We start from the raw sequence: 6,587 nt of genomic DNA on the forward strand, positions 1-6,587 counted from the left end.
TTTTCTTTACAAAGAGGGAGAAGTTTTGTGGAGAGATATCAAAGAGGGAGAATGTACTTAGCAGAAGATTGTTGCAGACATAAGTTTTCTGACAGAGGGAGAAGTTGAATAGTTCACACTGACAGAAGGAGCTCTCTAGAATGAAACTAAGGATATTTTCCTTATTTTATTTTTGTTCCAAACTTTCATTGTGTTATAACATATTGCATTGCCATCAATGCCAAAGAGGAAGATTGTTGGATACAATTGATTAATTGTGTATTGTCTTTGATGTTACAAAAATGTCATATCATTATCAGTCAGTGCATGACAAGCTCATTTAGATAGTGAAGAAAATTTTCTATGTCTACCAAGCATTCTTGTTTAGAAGACAATGTCTACTGAGTTCACTCGGGCGTTGAAGGAAAGTCTACGAAAAATGAGTATTAAGTGAGATCACTAAATTAATGAAGGAAATATTTATGGAATCAGCTAACCAAGTTCACTCAGTTATCAAAGTGATTTTGTAGTGTTAACTAAGCTTTTGTTGGTTAACATAGGAAATCATTTCTGAGTTAGTGTTTACATAGCTGGGTTGACTAATGAAGGATTTTCCTATTTTGGCATATCAAGCTTAATTAATTTATCTATTGATTCTAGCCAACTAAGATGATGAATGTTAACCATTCTAAGTTGTATTCTAGATGACTTGAGCATTAAAAGGATATAAATATAAGGTCAAATTGTGAGATAGTGTGTGAAAGAACATTATTTGAAGATTTGAGGATTGCTCTAAGGAAGCGAATCTGAAGATAAGAAGGATGTGTTGAGGAGCTGAAAGAATACATTCTATTAGGAAGAATCAAGTACAAGCTAGAATAAAGATTTGTAATCAGCAATTCAATGCATCTAAATCAGGTCATCTCATTGTTACTCTCTAACCATTGTAGTAGTGATCTAAATCTCTTAACAAAGTTGGCTTACCAACTATTTGTAAATCCTCTAACAAGGTGGTATTTCTGTTGAATTGTCTAAAGACCTTAACAAGGATACTCCTAATAGGGTGATTAAATCCTTTAATAGGGTCACACCTAATAGTGTGTTTTGTAATGTTAAACAGGGTTGGCTCTTAATAGGGCTCACTTTAGAAGAGTGAAAAATAGTAACTAGTTACAATTGGTGGTTTTTCCCAAATTAGGTTTTCACATTAAATCTTGGTGTCAAATGTGTTCATGTTGTTTCTTTTATGGTTGCAATTAAGTTAAAGTAATGATAATCACTGATAACCTCTTAAGATCTAAAAAGCTAATCCATTACTGAGTACATTCTGTATCTATTGAGTTACAACATTAACAGTGTGTATGTCGAGCATCAACATTTTAGTTTTAAAAGTTTATTTTGTACTGACATCTAAGAGATCTGGAATTTATTTTTGTAGTAACTGATTCACCCCTACCCTCTCAGTTACTCTTTATATTTCCAACATTTTCCATTAGCCTTATATTAATTTTTTGGCTGGCCACATTGTTATTTATTTTATATTGTAAGAATTTTCTTAAGGTAATAATTCAATGACAAGATCAAGAAACTTAGTAGATAGCACAAGAGAGACAAATGATGATCAAATAAGAATGGATATCAGATGATTGGATATCAAATAATTGGATGATTACATTATAGAAGTGCCTTCTCTATAAAGACAATTGATATGACTAAGAGTCAACAAAGAGATAAGCATAACAACTAAGCACATGTCCACTAAGAGTACATTATCCTTCATTGTGCATGAATGTACATGCAATAATGAGAGGATAAGAATGCAAATGTCTATCTCATAAAGAGCTAAAGTAGATAACATGTGTTTAATTGGAGTACAAACTACAATGTTGTTTACATGACAACTCATATGAATATGCAAACTCCTAGGTGTATACATGACAACTAATATGAATATGCATTATCCTAAGTAAACTTAAGTAAAGTGTAAATCTTAAATACTTATTTACACCAACACCCCCCCTTAAGTGAAACTTAGGGAAATGCACTTAAGCTCACAAAAGCTAGAAAACAATGCAAGATGGGTTCCAACTACTAGGCCATGTTAGGTATCCATGTACAATATACAAGTGCAAATGATATGGAATGTGATCTCTCATGAAGTAGAGAAAGAGGGAAAACCACATGGGAATAAACCACCTCCAAAAGTAGAGATAAGTACAATAAGAGAAAATGAGAGAGAAGAAGACCTCATGTGAGGAAAAGATCCCTCTCATAAGAAAAAAGAGAGAAGTCAAGTGAACCCCCTACTGAAATATCATGCACCTGCAAGAGATCTTGCAAATGGATATACTTGACCTCAATGAAGGGTTTGGTGAAGATTTTTGAAACCTACTCTACTATAGGACAATACCTCAACTTAATGACCTGCTCATGTATCAGCTCTCTGATGTAGTGCATATGAACCTCAATGTGTTTGGTCTGCTGATGTTGAACTGGATGTTTTGAGATCTCAATAGCACCCTGATTATCACAATAAATGACTATAGAAAGTTGAACCCAAACTCCTTCAAGATATGTCATAGTCATATAGCCTCTGTAGCTATAGTAACAACCCCTTAATACTCAGCCTTAGTCAAAGAAAGAGCAATAGTATTTTGCTTCTTACTTTGCCAACAAATGGAGCCAGAACCAAGATGAAACATGTAACTTGAAGTAGACTTGTGGGAATCAAGATCTCCTGCATAATATGAGTCTGTGTATCCAACTAACTAAATTCCAGTACCTAATGCATAGTGTATCCCATGTGTATGTATACCTTGTACATAGTCCAAGATGCATTTGGTAGCCTTCCAATGAAACTCATGTGGCTCTTGCATGAAGTGAGAAACCATTCCAATTTCAAAAGCTATATCAAGGCATGTATGTATCAAGTAAATAAGACTCCCAACCAACTGTCTGTACAATGTAGCATCAACAAGTGGAGTAGAACACTTGGCCTCTAACTTAAACCTGAAAGAAAGGGAGTAGGTTTAGGCTTGCAATCACTCATGCAAAAGAGAGAAAGTAAATCAAGAGCATACTTGGGTTGAGAAAGTGTGATCCCAACTAAAGACTGTGTGATCTCAATACCAAGGAAATAATGAAGTAAATCCAAGTTTGTCATGGAAAATTTGTCTTGCAAAGAAGTCTTGACACTGGTAATGATGGATGAAGTACTTCTTGTAATGATCAAGTCATCTACATAAAGCACAATTATCAAGTGTGAGTCATCCATTTGAAGAATGTAGACATTTGAATTTGAATGACACTTGGTGAGTCTTGCTGAGAGTATGAAGGAATCCATCTTGACATTTCAAGCCCTAGGAGCTTTCTTAAGGCCACAGATAGACTTCCTCAACCTACAAACCATAGTAGAATCTTGTATGAATCCCTGAGGTTTCTCCATATAGATCTCTTCAAGAAGATCCCCATTGAGGAAAACATTCTTCACATCCATTTGATGTACAACCTAGCCATGAGTTGCAACAATAGCTAGTTTCAAATGAATGGAGTTCATCTTAGCTACTAGTGCAAAGGTCTTAGTATAATCAATACCAAGAACCTGTGAGAAACCTTTGGCAACAAGTCTAGCCTTATAATTATCTATACTTCCATCCACTACAAACTTAGTCTGATAGATCCATTTATACCTAAGCAAATTTCTTCCCTTAGGAAGAGGAACTAAGTCCCAAGTGTTGTTTTTCATTAAAGAGTTATATTCTTCTTCCATGACCTTATCTCATTCAGGAACCCCTAATGCTTCCTTAAATAAGTTTAGATCAGAAGCAATGGCAATATATGCATGTGGAAATAATTTGTGTTGTGCCCTTGTCCTCCTGGTATTTGAAGGATTCCTAACCAATGAACCTACTGGATCTAGTGTTTGTTGTACCCAATGAGGTCTAGTGGAAGAAGAAGAAGAAATATCCTCAATTGTTTACAGACCATGCAAAGTTGGTGTCCTACAAGTCAAATTTGAAGGAATATCATCTTCCAAGTCACTATCATCACAATCATCATTTTCCATGAAGGAGGAAGGAGGAGTTCAAGGAGCCAAACTTGGACAAGTCTCTTCAAAGTGAAAACTCCTCTCAAAGAAAACTTCATGTGTCTCTGGATCCACGAGTTTTACACCTTAAGATGGTTAAGATATCCAACAAATATACAAGGTTTACTTTGAGGTTTCAATGCCTTCCTTTTTTATGGAGGTATCCTTCCCCATGCTAGACAACCAAAACATTTAAAGTGTTTTACACTTGGTTTTCTTCCACGCCAAGCCTCAAAAGGTGTAATTCCATCCAAGGCCTTATGGGGACTTCTATTTTGGATGTAATTAGCACAACATATAGCTTCTTCCCAATTTTTTTTTATCTAGAGACTTATGTTGTATCATACAAGTGGTCATCTCCTTAAGGGTTCTATTCTTCCTTTCTGCAAAACCATTTTATTGTGGAGTGTATGCAATAGAATGTTGAAGATCAATACCCTCATGAGTACAAAAGTCTATAAGCCTTGAGTTCACATACTCCCTTCCATTATTTGTTCTAAAAATCTTGGTGGCTTTTCCTAATTGCTTCTCAACTTGAGCTTTGAAGGTGATAAACTTATCAAACACTTCTCTCTTATGAGCAAGAAAGAAGACCCAATTGTAGTATGAAAAGTCATCAATGAAGGTGAGAACATAGTGAGCCTTTCCAAATGATGGCACTAGAAATGGGCCAACTACATCACTATGAACCAATTTAAGAACAATAGTAGCTCTCTAAGACTTCCCCTTTGTCAAACTTCTCTTTAGGATTCTTTCCTACTTCATAATCTATACATACACCCTTTGAATACATGACTTGAGGTAGACCTATGACCATATCCTTGTTGCTAAGTTGTTGAAGGTAGCAGTAATTGTGGTGTCCAAACCTCTCATGCCATAGTTTACTTTGTGAATTTGAGTGGGTCAAAAAGGCAAGGGAAGTGGATTTAGGCACAAAATAAGAATAAGAATGAAGTCTTGTATCATGATTAGCCTTTCTGATTGCCACCATAGAATCATCCTTAAGATTTTTCACCACAACTAAATCAGGAAGGAACTCCACTTTGTTGCCACATCCATGGTGAGTGATTTGGTAGATTCAAAGGAGGTTGGTGCTAAGGTTGGGAACATGAAGAACATCCTTGAAAAATCCATTTGCCAACACAACATCCCCTTTTTCTTCAACTTCCACTTGTGTATCATCTCCCACATAGATGTAGGGTATATGTGATGGTTTCAAAGAGGAAAAAAGTTCCCTTGAAGCACCCATATGATGTGTAGCTCCTAAATCAAGAAGCAATTCCTCAGAATTGTTTGTACTTGCTATAAGTGCTTGCCCTTTTCCCTTTGAAGTGGATGGATTTGAATCCTTGGAAGCATTTGGCACATTGATTTTGTTCTTCCTAAGAAAGTTTTCCAACTCATCTATTCTCTTAGTCTTATAGTGATGCTCATCATGATTTGGTTTCTTGTAATATGCACAAAATAGTTTATCCTTCTTGTTGTTGTTTCCCTTCTTGATGGAAGAAAAAATGCCTTGTTGTGAGGAGGAAGATTGTTGTGTTTCTGATTGTGATTTTGGCTTCCACTACTTTTTCTTGTTGTTGGTGAAACTTTTGCCACCTTAATTTTTTTGGTTCTCATTACTAGCCACCATTTCTTTAGACTTTAATGACTTGAGAATTCCCATATCTGTTAACTTGGATTGTTCCAACAAGAACGTTTCTACAAATGCATCAAATGAAGGCTTAGTGAAGGCACTTCCCATGGTCAACTTGTGAGCTTTGTAACTTGAAACAAAAGATGCATACTCTAAAGTTAGCCTCTTCAAGATTTGATGAATCAATCTATCATCCTTCATGGGATTACCACAATCCTTAAGTAGTACTCTCAATTCATGGCTTTGTTGACATAGTCTTGAATTGTGTCAAAATTCTTAGGATCCAAAAGAAGTAGATCATCCTCAATTTGGAATCCCTTTTCATCATCCACCTTAACATATAACCCTTCAAGTTTGACCCAAGCACCCTTGGCATCCTGAAAGCTATAAATGTGCAAGAAAATATTTCTATGAACACAACTCATAATAATTCCTAAAGCTTGGTTGTCTTTAATTTTCCAATCAACTTGTGCATCAACTTTAGTGGGTTTTACAATTGTACCATTGACATATAGATTTAAACCTTTTTCCATTAGTCTACTCCATACAATATCTTTCCATTTAGTATAATTGTGTGAAGTTAAAAGTGGAGTTTTAGGTGAACCCATGATGCAAAAAATTAAAAGAGCACAAAAAAGAAAAAGAGACACAAGAACACAAGACACACCCCCCTTTTCACTCAATCAAAGAATCCCCACCCCCAAAAAGATGACTTGGCACTTTATATTTAGTGTGGGTACAATAGCCACTTGCCAATTTTGGGCCAAAGTGGAACTCTAATTTTTGATATTTATAACTAAAAATATGAAGCTATATAAGACTCAACAAGATAAGACACAAGACCTCTCAAGGATCTAATTAATTACAAGTGCCAAAATAGGT

This window comes from Cupressus sempervirens, chromosome 2 (genome assembly GCF_028749045.1).
Source record: "Cupressus sempervirens isolate cs-2001-9-10 chromosome 2, ASM2874904v1, whole genome shotgun sequence".
Taxonomy (NCBI): Eukaryota; Viridiplantae; Streptophyta; class Pinopsida; order Cupressales; family Cupressaceae; genus Cupressus; species Cupressus sempervirens.